The following is a 20,516-nucleotide window of genomic DNA, read 5'->3' as shown; positions in this document are numbered from 1 at the left end:
ATTCATCATTAGTCCGTCGGAAGAAGAGGATGCTCCGTGTCAGATGTTTTGAAGATGGACCCGCTCCATGCTGGAAGGATGAAGATAGAAGATGCCGTCTGGATGAAGACTTCTGCCCATCTGGAGGACCACTTCTGCCCGTCTGGAGGACCACTTCTGCCGGCTTTGTTGAGAACATCTTGCCGCTTGGATGAAGACTTCTCCCGGTAAGTGAATCTTTGGGGGTTAGTGTTAGAATTTTTTTAAGGGTTTATTGGGTGGGTTTGATTTTTAGCTTAGGGTTTGGACAAAGAAAAAGAGTTACATGCCCTTTTAAGGGCAATGCACATCCAAATGCCTTTTCAGGGCAATGGAGAGCTTAGTTTTTTTTAGTTACGCTTTTATTTGGGGGGTTGGTTGTGTGGGTGGTGGGTTTTAATATTGGGGGAGTTGTTTGTATTTTTTTACAGGTAAAAGAGCTGATTTCTTTGGGGAATGCACTGCAAAAGGCCCTTTTAAGGGCTATTGATAGTTTAGTTTAGGCTAGGGTTTTGTTTTATTTTGGGGGGTCTTTTTTATTTTGATAGGGCTATTAGATTAGGTGTAATTAGTTTAAATATCTTGTAATTTGTTTTTTATGTTCTGTAATTTAGTGGGGGGTTTTTGTTTGTGATTTAACTAATTTAATTTATTTAATTGTATTTAATGTATGGAATTATTTAATTGTAGTGTAGTGTTAGGTGTTCGTGTAACTTAGGTTAGGTTTTATTTTACAGGTCAATTTGTATTTATTTTAGCTAGGTAGTTATTAAATAGTTAACAACTATTTAATAACTATTCTACCTAGTTAAAATAAATACAAACTTGCCTGTAAAATAAAAATAAACCCTAAGCTAGCTACAATGTAACTATTAGCTATATTGTAGCTAGCTTAGGGTTTATTTTAAAGGTAAGTATTTAGTTTTAAATAGGAATAATTTAGTTAATTATAGTATTTTTATTTAGTTTTATTTAAATTATATTTAAGTTAGGGGGTGTTAGGGTTAGACTTAGGTTTAAAGGGTTAATAAATTTAGAATAGTGGCAGCGATGTTGGGGACGGCAGATTATGGGTTAATAAATGTAGGTAGGTGGCGGCGATGTTGGGGGCATCAGATTAGGGGTTAATAAATATAATGTAGGTTGCAGCGATGTTAGGGGTGGCGGATTAGGGGTTAATAAGTTTAATTTAGGTGGCGGCGACGTTAGGGGCGGCAGATTAGAGGTTAATAAGTATAATGTAGGTGGCAGCGATGTTAAGGGCGGCAGATTAGAGGTTAATAATATTTAACTAGTGTTTACGAGGCAGGAGTGCAGCAGTTTAGAGGTTAATATGTTTATTCTAGTGGCGGCGATGTCCGGAGAGGCAGATTAGGGGTTAAAATTTTTATTATAGTGTTTGCGATGCGGGAGGGACTCAGTTTAGGGGTTAACAGGTAGTTTATGGGTGTTAGTGTACTTTTTAGCACTTTAGTTATGAGTTTTATGCTACGGCATTGTAGTGTAAAACTCATAACTACTGACTTTAGAATGCGTTAGGAATCTTGGAGGTAGAGGGTGCTCACTTTTTGGCCTCCCAGGACAAACTCGTAATACCAGCCCTATGGAAGTCCCATAGAAAAAAGAGTTTACAAACTTTACGTAAGTCGGTTTGCGGTAAGGCCAAAAAAGTGTGCGGTGCCCCTAAACCTGCAAGACTGTAATAGCAGCGGTAGTGAAAAAGCAGCGTTAGGACCTGTTAACGCTGCTTTTTCAGCTTACCGCAAAACTCATAATCTATCCGTTAGTTTGTTATATTTTAGGCATTCTCAATAAAGCAGTCTGTTGTAATTGTATTGCTAGATATTGATCTACATGGTGCTGCAGCCTGAAAGTCATAGTACCTGCAGCTGTGTCCTTATAGACTTTTATAAATATACACACACAACACACACAGATACAATTATGCTATCCATGAGTAAAATATGTATACTCATACATACACACACACATACTGTATATATATATAATTTATTGTGAAACTTAAATCCTGTTAATTTATCAGTAATAAATGTGTATGGACTACATAGCCGGATCTATATTTTAACTCGTCCTCACACATTTTTATTTAACTTTGACAGTAAAAGCTCTATTACTGCAGTACTAGTGCTTCAAATAATAATAATAATCTGTCCATAAGTAAGCATTTGCTCATAAAAAAATAGTTGGTTTGGGGATAGTGGAAATATTTTCCTGGAATCAGTAACCACTGCACTTTTGTTACTGCAACCTACTAAGGTTTTCTGAAATTGAACAAGGCTCTAGGGTTCAACTTTGGGCCTATACACTTCTTGTTTCGGTTTTCTTTAATTTAAACTACCAATTTCAATTCTGCTCAAGCTAAATCTTTGACCCCACATTGTCAAGTGTCCTTCAAACCCCATCACCAATAAAGACACATACACCATTATCTTTCAGAATGAAAAGGCTGCAGCATCTTTATTAACCAAACCAAATTTACAACTCATAACATTAACTTGTATAAGTTAATTACAGTGCTTGAACTTCCTCAATCCACAAGCCCCACCAACTCAGGGGAACCATCACAATTAAACACTCCCCCTGTTAAGCTAACAGGAGGTACCAGCCACTTAATAATAGGCATAAGCCTCTAAAAACCTGAGCAAGCACACCACCACAGCTGTGACAAAACCGCACCACTCATTTTGAAACATCCAGGGAGGCAGGGCAGGAACTTCTCCTCACCATGCTGCTCCTGATACCAAAGGTATTTCAAATTCCTGTCAGGGGCATATAAATCCCTACGTAAAGCCCACCCCTTGTCTTTTATCTAACCCTCTGCCCTTCCAAGTGGGGACAAATAACCTCTTCTTCCAAATGTCATCTGGGCTTTCTCTTGACCCCACATTGTCAAGTTCTTCATCTAATCTCCATCACCAATAAAGACACATATACCATTATCTTGGGAATAAAAAGTCAGCAGCTTCTTTATTAACCAAACCAAATTTAAAACTCATAACATTAACTTGAATAACTCAATCACAGTGCTTGCCCTTCCTTGATCCACAAGCCCCACCCAACTAAGGGGGAGGCTCACAATTAAATTATCCCCCCTGTTAAGCTAACAGGAGGTATCAACAACTACATAACAGGTGTAAGCCTCTAAACACCAGAGCAAGCACCCCTCCACAGCTCTCACCTTCTTTATGGTAAAGTTAAACAGATGCAAACCCACTTCATTCAGGTGAACCCCGTCTTCAAGATAAAAGCACCTCCTAGATATTCCCTCAAACTCTATATGCCTGAGCCCAAAATCCCCCAACTGTTTCACATAACAATCCTGTTGATCTTCCCTCTGGAAGCCTCTGACCTCCCCTTGTCCCAAGCTTATCTCCACACCAACCTGCCCTCTATCTCAGACCAAACAATTAACAAACCTGAAAATACTGTAGCTGCCTTAATCAGAGTTGGCCGCCAGTCTGTTAATCTCCAACACAACCCCCAAGTTATCTGAGTGGAAGCAGATTCTCTTGTCTTTCTTGATGTCAGACCACACGCTAGCCACGAACAGATGAAAAAACTCCAAAAAATCTTTTTTTTTCTCAGGCCAGAATCTAACCAACACTTAGGCCACGCCTCAGCGCACTACTTTCCTTGCAGATATGCACCAAAACCATGATCCCCTGAAGTGTCAGTAAACAGTAAACGGACACAAGGTTTCGTCAGACCACCCCACTTTCTGAATCATCAACCTCCCTTCTAACTCCTCTAAGAAGGTTTTCCAGACCTTCAAGTCATCCCTAGATCTCGACAAATGAATGCAATGCCGCAAATTCAAAACTCCCACCGTGGCCAATGACAGCCGCCAGCAGAAAACCCGGCCCAAAGGAATAATCCTGAATGCAAAGTTAAGCTTAACTAACAGCGACTGCATTTTCTGTAATGCGAGTTTCTTGCTAGCTAAAGCCTCACCAATCACCTGCAAATCCCTGAGTTTTTCCTCTGGGAGTCTGCCTTCCATGCTTATGGTATCCAATTGGATAACCAAGAAACTCAAAGAGGTCATCAGACCCTCTGACTTGTCAGTCATCACAGGGATCCCAAAGTCCTGTGCCACTTCCCCAAAGACCTGCACTAGATGTTCGTACACCTCTGAGTAATGTACTACAGATGACTCTCCTGACTTTTGCTTCACTATCCACTCCACAAATGAGCAACATTTTTCAAAGTATGAGCACAAGATCGAACAGCCCATTGGGAGGCATAGCTCAACAAAAAGGAACCCACAAAAAAACAGCCCAACAGGTGATGACATTTCTAATGAACCGGCAACAGACTGAAAGTGGCTTCCACATTTACTTTGGCCATCAAGGCCCCATATCCAGCTGCCTGCACCAGTGCTACCACTTTTTCAAAGGATGCATATTTCACAGAAACTTATTCCAGATCAATGCCATCATTTATCAAAGACCCTTTCGGATGTGAAAGATGGTAAATCATCTGAATTTGCCCTGTAGCTTTTTTAGGAAGAAGCCCTTAAGGTGATACCCTTAGATCCGGCAGTGGCAGGACCTCAAATGGCCCCACCATCCTACCAAGAGCAACTTCTTTGAACAATTTTTCTCTCACTACAAATGGTAATTCCCTGGCCAACTTCATATTACCCCCGAACATCCCAGCCTCCTGATCCCTATATGACAAAACCCGAACTGAAACCTATCATCAACAGTTCTATGTCTGCTCCATGCCCAGACTTACTGGTGTACATCACTAACCATAGCACCATCCTTTCAACCTTCACCACCCAACTCCAAACCCAGTACCATGAAAGGAATGAACTCCCGTAATTGCGTCATAAGATCAAGGCAAATGTCCGTGTCCCTGTCATCCCATCATATTTCCGGCCTAACCGCCATTCTCTGCCTAAACCTCTCACCATACCACCACCATGCCATTCCCCCATATGTCAAATATATGCCTAAGATTTTGTCAAAGTAGCAAAACAAGGCCAACCCTTGTTCTGGTAATTTTTCACTTACCACACTCGCCAGGATGCAAAAAGTGCACGACCAGTTCCCATACATTTTGGGTAGTTTTCTCTATCGCTTCTTCCTCTCCTTCTTCCCCTTCTCCTTATCATATTCTTTGATCTCGAAAACCAGGTTCAAAGGAAAAAGCGACAATAATTCCAGAAACTCCCGCTTCCAATTTTTCTCTCTTATCTCCTTCTCAAAGCCCCCTCTGGCACCCATAAATTTTCCCCACTGCTGGGACCCGACACTGTCGGGCCACCCTGGCCCCAGCTGCTATCGCTACCTCTGAACCTCTAACTACTGCTAGAACCCCCAGCAGGGCCCAAGATGTCGCAAAAGACCCCCATGACCCACCCGGCATCTCTAATGCAGAAAGCAGTCCCCTTAAACTGGCGAAAACCACTTTAACACCACCATGCACACCTGTCATATCTCCTGTAGCAATCTCACTTGCAGGCTGCTGCGTTATCACTGGTCCCTCCACTGGTCCCACCACTGCACTTGATGCAGTGGTCCTGCCTCCATCATCCTGACTGGTAACCTCAGGTGCCCTTGTCAAGTCCCTGCTGGTGTGTAAGATCCTCCTGGCACTCCTTCTCCTGGCAGGTGAGAAACCCCTGCCATGTCTGTTTCTGCCCTGAGACCTTTCAATCCAGGCCCAAGATGGAGAAGTACAGTCCCCTGCTTTTGACTGCCTTCCCAGCAGTGACCGAGACCTCCTGCATCTGCGGAGAAATCAGGCCTCCCCAATGGGTTGTTTCAGTTCTAAATCTAGTAGCCTGTGAGGAAGATGTGAGAACCAGCTTTGGACACAGCCTCTCCGGTGGCCTGGATCTATGCACAGGCTATCCTCTCCTCCTTTCAGCTGCCCCCCTAGGAGGGGGAACTACCGCTACTGCTTCGCTAGCTGCCTCACCAGCCATACCCAACCACTCCCGGATCCATGCCGCTCCATTCCTCCTGGCCATCTCCATCACCTCGGTAAGTAAGGCCTTCATCTCTAGCAAGGTAAAGGATAAGTCCTCCTCACCGTGCTGCACTTTATACCAACAGGTATTTCAACTTCCTGTCAGGGGAGTATAACCCCTACCTAAAGTCCACCCCCGGTCCTTTATCTAATTCTCTGACCCTCTTCCAAGTGGGGTCAAATAACCCCTTCTTCTAATTGTCTTCCAGGCTTTCTCTTTACTTTCAACTTATAATACACACACTTTTTCCAATGCAAGCCACAGTATACCTCTTATTGGTCCACGATGTATGTATATATATATATATATATATATATATATATATATATATATAAATATATATATTCTAAGTGAAGAATATAGGAATTCCTAGTATTTTTATAAAACACATTAAAACATGTTAAAAATTAATACAAATGATATTGCATGTTTAAAAGTATTTGACTGGAAAGGGCTCAAAAGTGTATATATATATATATATATATATATATATATTTATATATATATACAGATGGCCCTTGTTTTACAACGGTTCAATTTACACCGTTTCCGAATAACAACCTTTTTTTCCAGTCATTTGACTGCTGTTGAAAAGCATTGAGAAGCAGTGCATTTATTAAAATACCCAGTAGGTGGAGCTGTCCGCTTGTGTTGCAGCAAAGCCAAGCAAGCTGAAATTAATCAGTTTAACCAGACCTGAGCTATCGAGCAGATTTCAAAGGAACAAGATCTTCCTGTCTATAACTCAGTCCAGATCGGAATGCATAGAAAGAACTGTTTGCAGAAAAATGCAAGTGAAGTCTGTGTTGTGTGATTATTTTATTAGGTTAATAATGCTGTTTAGCAAATGTTTTTGTTCATTTAACTTAGGTTATTTATATATTTTGTGTTGTGTGATTATTTTATTAGGTTTATAATGCTGTCTAGCATTTAAAGTCTTCATTTCAAAGCTTTAAAAATAATGTATTAGGTGTTACTTATGACAATTTTGAGAGGGGCCTGGAACCTATCTCCCTCACTTCCCATTGACTTACATTATAAACTGGGTTTCAATTTACAACGGTTTCGATTTACAACCATGCCTTCTGGAACCTAACCCCGGTGTAAACTGAGGGCTACCTGTATACTGTATCAACTTATTGATTGTCAGTTGCAGAATAATATGTAGATTTCTTTTAAAAATGTAATTTAATCTTCTTGTCTTGTAATAGAAAAAATTTCAGGTAAGAGAATGTTCAGTGATTTTAAATTGTTTGTTTGCTGCATCATAGAATATTAGAAAACAACAACTCAAATGTGTATATGTAAATGGAGAACAAGCTTCTAGATGTGTCCATAATTGAGTTTCTTTACAACTTGTCTTTTTACAGAATTCTCAGGTTTGAGGATTTCATCATAAGCAGTAATTAGAAGGATGACAGAGCAAAAACACCACCAAAAAAGAATGCAAAGTATATGTTTACCTAAGAAGAAAACAAGAAACTCCTCGGCACTCCAAATAGGTAAAAATAGTCCTTTATTTGGTTAGCGTAGTTAAAAACATAGACCACATACAGCAGCTCGATAAAATCATGCATAGAACAGGAAAGCAGGGAGAACATCACCCTTCTGTGACATCATATGCGTTTCATGCCTCTGGGGCACTTGTTCACTGATAGAGAACAGGTGGTGAAGGTGCTCGTTATAAACAGAATTACATCCAATGAGTAAACATCAATTAACATGCTGCATATCAACCCCTGAGAACCTGAGCTAAATGTGTCACTTCCCAAAATTTATGATGCAACTCTATCCAAAAACATACAATGAGTGAATAATTTGTTGTATTTGTTTTGTACCAAATTGTAAATAAATAACACATAAATTATAAATACTAACAATATTAAATTGGAAAGGAAAAAAAATAGAGCAGAATACAAATAGAATTGTAAATGGTGTTGTCCCCTATCTGCATCTAAATATATATTTCCTGATTGGCTGATCCAATAAGCCAATCAGATTGAGCTCGCATTCTATTTGCTGATCGGAACAGCCAATAGAATGCGAGCTCAATCTGATTGGCTGATTGGATCAGCCAATCGGATTGAACTTGAATCTAATTGGCTGATTCAATCAGCCAATCAGATTTTTCCTACCTTAATTCCGATTGGCTGATAGAATCCTATCAGCCAATCGGAATTCGAGGGACGCCATCTTGGATGACGTCCCTTAAAGGAACCTTCATTCATCGGGAGACGCCGGAAGAAGAGGATGGATCCGCGTCAGCTGCTTCAAGATGGTCCCGCTCCACGCCGGATGGATGAAGATAGAAGACGCCGCCTGGATGAACATGTCTTCCGGTCCGGATGTCCTCTTCTTGCCGGATAGGATGAAGACTTTGGACCCTCTTCTGGACGGATCGGTGATACCCGGTGTGGTGAAGATAAGGTAGGGAGATCTTCAGGGGCTTAGTGTTAGTTTTTTTAAGGGGGTTTGGGTTAGATTAGGGGTATGTGGGTGGTGGGTTGTAATGTTTGGGGGGGTATTGTATGTTTTTTTAAAATGCAAAAGAGCTGATTACTTTGGGGCATGCCCCGCGAAAGGCCCTTTTAAGGTAACTGGTAACTTTTTATTTTAGAATAGGGTAGGGCATTTTTTTATTTTGGGGGGCTTTGTTATTTTTTTAGGGGGCTTAGAGTAGGTGTAATTAGTTTAACATTCTTGTAATCTTTTTTTATTTTTTTGTAATTTAGTGTTTTTTGTTTTTTTGTAATTTAGTTTAGTTGATTTAATTGTAGATAATTGTAGGTAGTTTATTTAATTAATTTATTGATAGTGTAGTGTTAGGTTTAATTGTAACTTAGGTTAGGAGTTATTTTACAGGTAATTTTGTAATTATTTTAACTAGGTAGCTATTAAATAGTTATTAACTATTTAATAGCTATTGTACCTGGTTAAAATAAATACAAAGTTGCCTGTAAAATAAATATAAATCCTAAAATAGCTACAATATAATTATTCGTTATATTGTAGCTATATTAGGGTTTATTTTACAGGTAACTATTTAGCATTAAATATGATTAATTTATTTAATAAGATTTATTTTATTTTGTTAGATTTAAATTAGGGGGTGTTAGGGTTAGACTTAGCTTTACGGGTTAATACATTTATTATAGTAGCGGTGAGGTCCGGTCGGCAGATTAGGGGTTAAAACTTGAAGTTAGGTGTCAGTGATGTTAGGGAGGGCAGATTAGGGGTTAATACTATTTATTATAGGGTTTTTGAGGCGGGAGTGAGGTGGTTTAGGGGTTAATACATTTATTATAGTGGCGGCGAGGTCCGGTTGGCAAATTAGGTAGGTAGGTAGCGGCGACATGGGGGGGGGGCAGATTAGGGGTTAATAATTATTATGTAGGTGTCGGTGATGTTAGGGGCAGCAGATTAGGGGTACATAGGGATAATGTAGGTTGCGGCGGTGTGTGGTCGGCAGATTAGGGGTTAAAAAAAATTAATTATACTGGCGGTGATATGGGGGACCTCGGTTTAGGGGTGCATAGGTAGTTTATGGGTGTTAGTGTACTTTTAGAGCACAGTAGTTTTATGAACCGGCGTTAGCCCATAAAGCTCTTAACTCCTGACTTTTTTCTGCGGCTGGAGTCTTGTCGTTAGAGTTCTAACGCTCACTTCAGCCAAGACTCTAAATACCAGCGTTTGAAAGATCCCATTGAAAAGATAGGATACACAATTGGCGTAAGGGGATCTGCGGTATGGAAAAGTCGCAGCTGGAAAGTGAGCGTTAGACCCTTTCCTGACTGACTCTAAATACCAGCGGGCGGCCAAAACCAGCGTTAGGACCCCTTAACGCTGGTTTGGACGGCTAACGCAGAACTCTAAATCTAGGCGTTTGTATTTTAAGTAATCCCCTTAAAAATGCATACTTTTCTTTAGCAACAGATGCTTCCAACCACAATGACAAAAAATGTGTCCAGTCTTAATAAGATACTTTGACCTTGACCACTTCAATGGAATCCAAAGCAATTGTTGGATTTTATTGAACAGGCTAATGACACTGCAAAAGGTATCCATAATTTGTTAAAAAATGCACTTAATTCACACAATTTGAGTGTAAAGAATATATCTGCATAGTGTGCTGGTAATGCTAATGTGAATTATGGGAAGCATTGTTCTGTTATGAAACTGCTCAATGATAGCAATGATAGAATTCTTCAAGCCAATTGTTCTAATCATGTTATTCATAATGACATGAAACATGCTTGTGAGGTCTTATATATAGATGTTGAAGTGTTGGTACTGAAATCATATAACCAGTTTTCAGTTTCTGCTTTAATGTTTTTTTATTTTGTTGATGTGATAGTCTGCCAACAAGATGGCTATCTCTTACACCAGCTGTATAGATGATTGTCCAAAAGCATTGAAAAAAATATTTTAGTGTAGAAAATCCAGAAATGGAAATTACAGTTGAGGCATATCTTAGCTTTTTTTTATACACATTGGGGCTATTTTCCTTCAGTCTGTAACATTTTTGGAGAAGCTGTACAGCTGCTAATTACTAATAGAAAAATAAAGATAGGCATTTTGGTAGTTGTACACACCAAATCATAAGTAAGGATCTAAGTTTAAATTTAAAAGCTAACACTCACCTAGATTACGAGTTTTGCGCTAAACAGGGTGCAAAAGAATGCAACATAAGTTGCGTTATTTCCCTCTCCCTATCGCTGCCATTACGAGTTACTGAAAAGCCTCCTTGTGCGTGGGATATGGTGGCGTTAAGCTCCGTACCGCACAAAATCTAAGGGCTGCTTTGACGTGCTTGTGCATGCTTTCCCCCATAGACATCAATAGGGAGAGAGTGTTAGAAAAAAACCACTTGCGACCGTGGAATGAAAAATCTGTGTAACGGAACCCCCATTGATGTCTATGGGGAAAAAAAGTTGAGTTTGAACCTAACACCGTAACATAAACCCCAAGTCTAAACACCCCTAATCTGACGCCCCCAACATCGCCGACACCTAAATAAAGTTTTTAACCCCTAATCTGCCGCCCGACATCACTGACACTAATAAAAGCTATTAACCCCTAATCCGCCGCTCCCTGACATCACTGCCACCAAAAAAAAATATTAACCCCTAAACCACTGGCTCCCCACATCACAAAACACTAAATTAAACTATTAACCCCTACATCTAACACCCCCCTAAATTTAAATAAAAAATTGTGTTTAGGGGTTAATAACTTTATTTAGTTTTGGCGATGTCGGAGAGCGGCGGAATAGGTGTTAATAACAATATTATAGTGGTGGTGATGTTGGGGTGCGTGGAATAGGGGTTAATATATTTAAATAGTGTTGGTGGACGGCAGATTAAGGGTTAATAACTTAGTGTCGATGATGTCGGGGAGTGGCGGAATAGGGGGCGTATACTGCATTTTCTGTATACTGCATTTTCATATGAAATGTGCACAACAAAATTCTTATTTTAAACATTATACAAAACAAATATTTGAACCATTCACACAAAAATAAGCAGGGAAAAATTGTATTGTTAAGGTGCATCAAAAATCGTAACAAAATTCTTCACCAAAAATCGTATGTTAACAAAAAAGTAAAATTAGTATGTAATTTACACAGCAATAAATCAAATTAAATATGCACAGCGTAAATCGTAATTGTAGTACACTGGATGGGCAAAAATCACACAGAAATTTGAATTTATAAATACAAAATGCACAGCGTAATTGTTGTTTTTTCGTAAAATGGGCTGAACATGGGCGTTCCATGGGCGTATATGACAATGTCTCACTAATCCCAGCGTAATTCTATAAAGATTTTCGCACTGCAGATATCATTTTTTTCTCGCCAACTAAAAGGTGGCGAGCTTTTCTCAAAACAATACGAACACTTATAACCTCAATAGAAAAAAAAGTGCATACTAAAATATAGGCGAATGTTAGATGCAAAGCAGCATAATGTTAGTTATATTGGCTGCAGGATTTTAATTTTAAAGTGCTCCCCCTGCTCCCTGATAACTTCGCACTAAGGAGCGAAGTTTCCCTAACCAGCGAGCTCAAATACTTTTGATAGGAGCCATCTCGCAACTCGCAGGGACTGCCCCTTTTTTACGATCATTACACCGGGGCAGCCCTGCGAGTGTCAGTGAGAAAAAGAAGGTTTGAGCTGGCGAATAATATATCTTCGAGCCCTATGTAAAAGTTATCATGTTTAAATTTTTTGTCTAATGTCATTTTAACTTGTTAAATGATTTTGCAAAACTTTAAATATTGAAAAAAGTGTGTTTCATTAACTCATTTAGTTTGTGTTATTTTACACTTTTCTGCATTAAATTATTACAAACTTTTCTGCATGATATTGTCGATAAAATAATTGTATGCATGAAATATTGTTGATTAAAAAATCTCCCTTATTTTTTAATAAAAAAGTTGGCAACCCTAATTTAAACATATATCTATATAAACATATACATATTCAGACATGTATATGTATGTATCTCAATTTTAAATACCTTTGGCTACCTTTTATTTCTAACACATGAGACCTCATATATTTGAGCCCTTATACCTTGTTTGTATATATTTGTATATATTTGTATATATGTATATATAATATTTTTTTTAAATAATTTCTTTTAGCTAGTGTTATTATGAGTGTAGCTGTACTTTTACATTTATTTTCTAACACATTTGTGACACTCAAGCAATTGTGTTTCCTTTCAACTTGTAATATGAGCAGTAAGCCTGACCCACGCAAAAACCAGCGATAAACACATTTTCACTCTTGCGTAATAACGCGCCACTCGTAATCTGGCCCTTAAAGGGATAGTAAACATCAAAAATGTTATTGTTTAAAAAGATAGATAATCCCTTTATTTACTATTCCCCAGTTTTGCATAACAAACACTGTTATAGAAATATACTTACCTCTGTAATTACCTTGTATCTAAGCTTCTGCTGACATGCATTTTAGGCAATTAGTGCTGACTCTTAAATAACTTCACGTGGGTGAGCACAGTTTTTTCTATATGAAACACATGAATGCATTTAGATGAGAGACGGTCTTCAAGGGCTTAGAAATTAGCATATGTGACTACCTAGGTTTAACTTTCAACTAAGAATAACAAGAGAACAAAGCAAATTTGATGATAAAAGTAAATTAGAAAGTTGTTTAAAATTGCATGCCCTATATGAATCATGAAAGTTTAATTTGGAATTTACTATCCCTTTAAGTTTTTAATGCAAAAAACCCCCCAAAAAAACATTTTATTATGTTTAAATTATCTTTTTTTTTTTTTTTTTAAACATATAATTCCCAATTAAATATACAGATTTAACAGAGATGGTTGCTAATGCATCCATGTAATATAATTAATATTTATTAAAAAATCATCATATTAGTTAAGTAAATGTTTTGTGTATGTATGTGTGTTTTTTTTGTTTAGTTTAGTTTGGTTTTAAAGGGCAGTCTAGGCCAAAATAAACTTTCATGATTCAGATAGGGCATGTAATTTTAAACAATTTTCCAATTTACTTTTATCACCAATTTTGCTTTGTTCTTTTGGTATTCTTAGTTGAAAGCTTAACCTAGGAGGTTCATATGCTAATTTCTTAGACCTTGAAGGCCACCTCTTTTCAGAATGCATTTTAACAGTTTTTCACCACTAAAGGGTGTTAGTTCATGTATTTCATATAGATAACACTGTGCTCGTGCACGTGAAGTTATCTGTGAGCAGTCACTGATTGGCTAAACTGCAAGTCTGTCAAAAGAACTGAAATAAAGGGGCAGTTTGCAGAGGCTTAGATATAAGATAATCACAGAGGTTAAAAGTATATTAATATAACTATGTTGGTTATGCAAAACTGGGGAATGGGTAATAAAGGGATTATCTATCTTTTAAAACAATAAAAATTCTGTTGTAGACTGTCCCTTTAACTCCTAGCAGGTCAGATCTGAAGAAACTTGCTGTTTAAAGCAGGTGAGCAAATCACGATTCAGTAGCTGATTAAACTCTGCAGGGATATCTTAAAAATCTGCCCTGTCAAGGGTTCTTAAGATCCAGATTTGTAAAACATGAGTTTAAAGCATGGGTTAAATTTTACATGCAAACTCAAGATGAACAACGACGTGAGAAAAATAGTATTTTGCCTTCTCTAGATGGAGCGCTGTAGATAAAAGTTTTAAGAGCTCCCATTGTCTGCATAAATATCCTTAAGGTTTCTCTTTTATATATGCATAATGTGTAGCCAGGTCACAATGTATTTAATTATTGAATAAGAGTGTATTAGCATATATTTTTAACCTATAATTTTCTTAGCAAATATTGCTATGTTTTGCATTCCAGGGACATACAGAACGTATCCTGTAACTTCTTGAATATATTTATCTCCTGTTTTGTGGCCAATTAGGGACAGCACCACTATGGGATCAATTTATCAAACAAAAACTAGTCAAGTAATCACATTTTGAGATTCAAATCTTGAGATTCCTCTGTAAAATGCTACCAGGTGCATCATGCTCGCTTCGTCACTTTGGTGCACCAAAAAAAGGGTTACATTACATTGCCCCTGCCAGATCATCTGTTGTGCACCTTGTAAAATCGATACGCCTTTTGCTGTGATCATTTTATGGTTACTTTCTGTTTTTAATTCTCCATAATAAACCTTTATACTTGCGTACCTGGAGGTTCGTTGGATTTTTGTCTACTTACACCTTGTAAAATCGCCTAATAACTGATTTATCATTTGTTTTCACACAAGGCACATACACAATTCTCATTCTTATGCATATGCAAAAGTTATCCTTAAATACTGTGGAAAACGGCAGTAGAAATAATTTCTTTCTGAGCTTCAGGTGTTTACATCATCATTATTAGTGAGTATTTTCTAATTTTATCTTGAATTTCTATTTCATGCAGAGTGAAAATGCATGATGTGGAGGAAGAATTTCCATTGCAGCAGTGCATAAGGGTGCTATCATGACTGCTGCTACTATGAAACCTATGTTACACTGGAGGTATCTGAAGGAGGGTTGCTGCATATGTGCAAACTGGTCAGCTCTGGAATGTAGTAAAAGATAGATTTTAAAAAGGCTGCAACCATGACTAGGAGGCAGGGAATAAACTAAATAATACACTTATAAAATGTATTTATTGTTTAATGTCCCACAAAAGGTATCACCTCTACTTTGTTTTTATTTTTATTTTTTTGCAAAAGGACTTTTGCTTTCAACAAAATGTAATACACATTAATCTTAAAGGGACACTGTACCCAAAAAAATTATTTTGTGATTCAGATTGAGCATGAAATTTTAAGCAACTTTCTAATTTACTCCTAGTATCAAATTTTCTTCATTCTCTTGGTATCTTTATTTAAAATGCAAGAATGTAAGTTTAGATGCCAGCCCATTTTTGGTGAACAACCTGGGTTGGCCTTGCTGATTGGTGGATAAATTCATCCACCAATAAAAAATTGCTGTCCAGAGTACTGAACCCAAAAAAGCATAGAAGCCTTCTTTTTCAAATAAAGATAGCAAGAGAACAAAGAAAAACTGATAATAGGAGTAAATTAGAAAGTTGCTTAAAATTGCATGCTCTTTCTGAATTACAAAACACAATTTTTGGGTTCAGTGTCCCTTTAAATACACACACACAAAACAAAACAAAAAGGCGGCTCTTTTGCTTGAGCACAATTTAATTTAAAGGGACAGTCTAGGCCAAAATAAACTTTCATGATTCAGATAGAGCATGTCATTTTAAACAATTTTCCAATTTACTTTTATCACCAATTTTGCTTTGTTCTCTTGGTATTCTTAGTTGAAAGCTTAACCTAGGAGGTTCATATGCTAATTTCTTAGACCTTGAAGCCCACCTCTTTCAGATTGCATTTTAACAGTTTTTCACCACTAGAGGGTGTTAGTTCACGTATTTCATATAGATAACTGTGCTTGTGCACAAGAAGTTATCTGGGAGCAGACACTGATTGGCTAGACTGCAAGTCTGTCAAAAGAACTGAAATAAAGGGGCAGTTTGCAGACAAGATAATCACAGAGGTTAAAAGGATATTATTATAAATGTGTTGGTTATGCAAAACTGGGAAATGGGTAATAAAGGGATTATCTATCTTTAAAACAATAAAAATTCTGGTGTAGACTGTCCCTTTAACACATGTCAGGATATTGCGGCTTCAGAACTCTCGTTAAAGGTTTTGCAAAACAAAAAAAGTTTTAACAAAACACATCAAAAATACATTTAAAAGTACAGTTACACTCATAATAACATGATTCAAAAATATTGCTCAGAAAAGTTATAAGGGCTCAAACATATGAGGTCTCGGGGAAAAAAACGGCTGCAAAGGGCTCAGGGTAGCAATAACCAGCCACGTGTAATGGCTGGTTAATTATCGTGCGTTCGCAAACGGCAACATTTTTGCATTTATTAAAGTGTAAGTAAACACCTTAAAATTAAAAGAAATTTCTGTTGTTTTGCTATAGAATAATATATTAGCCAATACTAAATAATGTCTTGTTAGCTGCAATTCTTTTTTTTATAGCCAAACTCCATTCACTCTCCCCTTATTTGAAGCAGCTATTCTGGACTTGAGTTTGCAGCTAAGGTTAGGCACGGTCATTATGTTAATAAAATTTGTTGTGTTGTTTCCTTAACTGTTAAAGCCAATTAGGCAAAATGTGTAGCTGGGTTAGCCTTGAGAAGCCTATATAATTATATTTGGGTATAGGTATACATATTTATTATTACTTAGAACATATTCTGCTATATGCAGAACATTGGAATGGGAAATATTTACAGTAAATACATAATTAAAAAAGTTTTCATCTACTTGACTGCAAAGAGCTATGACGCACTTTTATATATATATATATATATATATATATATATATATATATATGTGTGTGTGTGTGTATATATAGGTGTACTTATGTATTTATGTGTTTAAATGTGTATTAGCACTCAGAAAATAAACCAGAGATCCGATCTCTGGATAATTTTCTAAAAGTGTCCCAAATGCCCTCAAAATAGAGAACATTGTAGTTTTTGTATTAAAAAGTAGCATTTTTTTAATAAAAAACAACTGCACAAGGCAGTTTTTTAGATGTAAAGATGGTGGGAGGGGGGTGTTAGAAAATATAAATGGCACTGAAAACTGCCTTTACATTGCGGTCTATGGGAACTGTGTGTTCCCAGTAAATATATATGTATATGCTTATATACATATATATTTATGTGTTAATATATGTATATACTCATATTATCACATAAATATTTATGTATGTAATCATATACATACATACAATATTTTTTAAAAATGCTGCAATCGCTGCGCTACTTACTCCTTCGCTGTGTGCGATTCTGATGCTGTCTCTGTCCGCATCAGAATAAGGATCTCACAGGAGCCTATGGAAGCTTGCTCTCGTGCGCATTGCGGTTTACTTGTAATACCAGCCACATTAGCGTGTGCTGGTATTACTCAGTGGAGCACTAATATCGCTTGCATGCAAGCAATACAAAGCGCTCCACTTGTACTCTAGCCCTTAGTTACTATGATTTCTTTTTCTAAAGAAATACCTTGGTGTGAAAAGAAAAGTATATAAAAATATTATTTTTGTAGGTAAGATTAAGCCGCTTGTTCATATAACATATGACCTCACATGAAAGATTTCTAGAAAGCAGAAGCAACACTAAGGCTTTCCAATTTTGTTCAGATTTTTTTTGTGTGCAGATACACAATTTTAATCCAAACACCTTGGAGGATGAAGGAAATGTGATGTATTTCCCAAGGTTAATGCTTCTATAGCAAAAACGAAACACAGATATTACTTCCTTGCCAAAGAGTGTTGTATCAAAGTTGTTATATATTAAGGCTCAAATGATTTTCAATATTTTATTCATCGGTTCACATCTGAAGATGCTATCTTGATTTGATTCTATATTTTGAGGATAAACTCAAGCTAGAAAATACCAGGTCAAATCAGAAGAACACAGCAGCTGATCAAATTTACAATTTTGCAGACCTCATTCCAATCTTCAAATTGTCTGTGCAAAAACATGAGTTTGAAAGCAAGTGTCATATTTGACTTTTTTGCTTACAGACATTCCAGGCTATTAGAAAAGTGGTTGTTTTAATTATTAATGCAACTCAAAAAACATTGATATAGGATTAGATTACAAGTGGAGAGCAAAAATATTTGCTGTATTGTGTGCTTACACTTTTACAGTTAAATCAATGGTGATTTTTTTTTTTAAAAGTATATTTTAGCACACAATCAAAAGTCTAGGGCAGTGCTTTCCAAACTGTGTGTCGGGACACATTAGTGTGTCGGCGGCAGTGTGTAGGTGTGTCCCTGCTTCAGCACAATTTTTTTTTTAATTTAAAATTCTTTTTAATTTTTTTTTTTTGGTTTCCGACTTTCCACCTGCCTACTACGCATATTACGTGGTTGACACATGATTGATACGTAGTGGGTCACAGATCATCTTAACCTATTGGTGCAGCTCAGTGGGAACTGAAACTATTCCCATTGGTGGCACATTGGCTCCTGACTGCACGTTTGGACTCCTCAATCGGCTCGTGACTGCACCTGTAGTCAATAAGTGGAACAGCAGTGTGTTTGCAGCGCAAGCAGTAGTCAGTCGGACTTGCAGAGCTCTGAGGGAAGCAGCTTAAACGCTGAGCTGAAGTCAGAAGTTAGTTGGGGGGGTTTTCTGCAGCTAGCTCCCAGTAGTGCATTGCTACTTTTGCTCTTGATATATGGATGGGAAGTGGAAGCTTACAAATGCTTGATGATTAAATGCGAGTGTCTTTATCTAATATTCCACCAAATATTCAGAAACTGTGTTCATCCCATCAACCTTATACACCCCATTAAAATAGTAAGTAGCTATAGGTGTTATTAAACTTTTTTTAATTCTTTCACATACATACTGTTACTTGTAAATACATTTTGTTATTATATAATTTATGTATGTGTCTGTATCTCTTAAAACAAGTTAGTTAACCTCCTGTTTGCTAGTACAACTGAATTACTGTGTCGCAAAATGATGTAGGTCTAAAAAGTGTGTCACCAACATGAAAAGTTTGGAAAGCTCTGGTCTAGGGTGTGCTATGATTTGAATCTCGTATAGCAGGGGTGCACTTAATCCCTCACATAATAGACTTATATGGGGGCACACTAAAAAGCTCATGTCATCTATTGCTCAAGTGCTAAGACTAAGGTGTGGTAAGTCAAAGGCCAAATAGTGGAGTTCTTCACTAACTTTGAAACTATTATTTTCTGTTGATATATAACACATACATACACATACAAACACACACACACACACATATATACACTCACAGGGGAAATTTGTCACACAGTTTAAAGAGACAGTCCTACAGGAGTGCATAGATATGTGCAAAGATTTCAAAATTAAGAAACACAGTTTAAGTCTGAAGGAAAAAGAGGCACTGACACTTTTAAAGAGTAATGAAAGTATTATCATAAGAGATGCAGATAAGGGAGGTGGGATCGTCATTCAGGATAAAGTTGATTATTTAAAAGAAGAATATAAATTGACTCTGACACTTATACAATCCTGAGTGGCGATCCAACAGCTCCCTTTCTAAAAGAATATGCAGCCCTTATCAACCAGGGATTACTAGATAAAGTAATTAATATTAAAGAATGGAGATTTTTGACAAATGAGGAACCCAGCAAGGCTGTGTTCTATCATTTGCCAAAGATCCATAAAAACCTAAAATGCCCCCCGGGAAGGCCCATAATATCCGGTATAGACTCTTTGACAGCAAGACTGTCGGAATATGTAGATACATTCCTAAAACCCTTTGTGATCAATCTAAAATCACACTTGAGGGATACTCCACAACTATTGTAAATCATACAAAATGTGCCCTGGAAATCTACATATAGATGGGCCACATTAGATATGGCTGCATTATATACTTCGATTCCCCATCGCAGTGGTATTGAAGCAGTCAGATATTTTCTAGGAGGTAATTCAAAACTACAGGATGTGCAGAAATCATTTATCCTAGATGCTATAAGGTTTGTTTCGGAGAATAATTATTTTCTTTTTCAGAACAAATTTTACTTACAGACAAGTGGTACCGCCATGGGGACGAAGTTTGCACCGAATTTTGCAAATCTATATATAGAGTGGATACAAAAATGAACACCTCATTTTTTGGCGGAGGTACGTAGATGATATTCTGATCATCTGGGATGGAATAATTGAACTCTAACTCTCTAAATTTAAGATTCACTGAGAGTGTTGATCAGAAAGAAATTCAGTTTTTAGATGTAATATTATTTCATATGAATGGGGACATTTATACCAGAAATTTCCGGAAAGAAACTGACACAAATGGATATTTAGATGCCAGGAGTGGGCATCACCCAAGATGGATTGAAAATATCCCATTCGGTCAGTTTTAGCAGATAAGGAGAAATTGTACCCTCCCACAAGATTTTGAG

The sequence above is a fragment of the Bombina bombina genome, chromosome 1 (genome assembly GCF_027579735.1).
Source record: "Bombina bombina isolate aBomBom1 chromosome 1, aBomBom1.pri, whole genome shotgun sequence".
Taxonomy (NCBI): Eukaryota; Metazoa; Chordata; class Amphibia; order Anura; family Bombinatoridae; genus Bombina; species Bombina bombina.
This window is presented reverse-complemented; position numbering follows the sequence as displayed.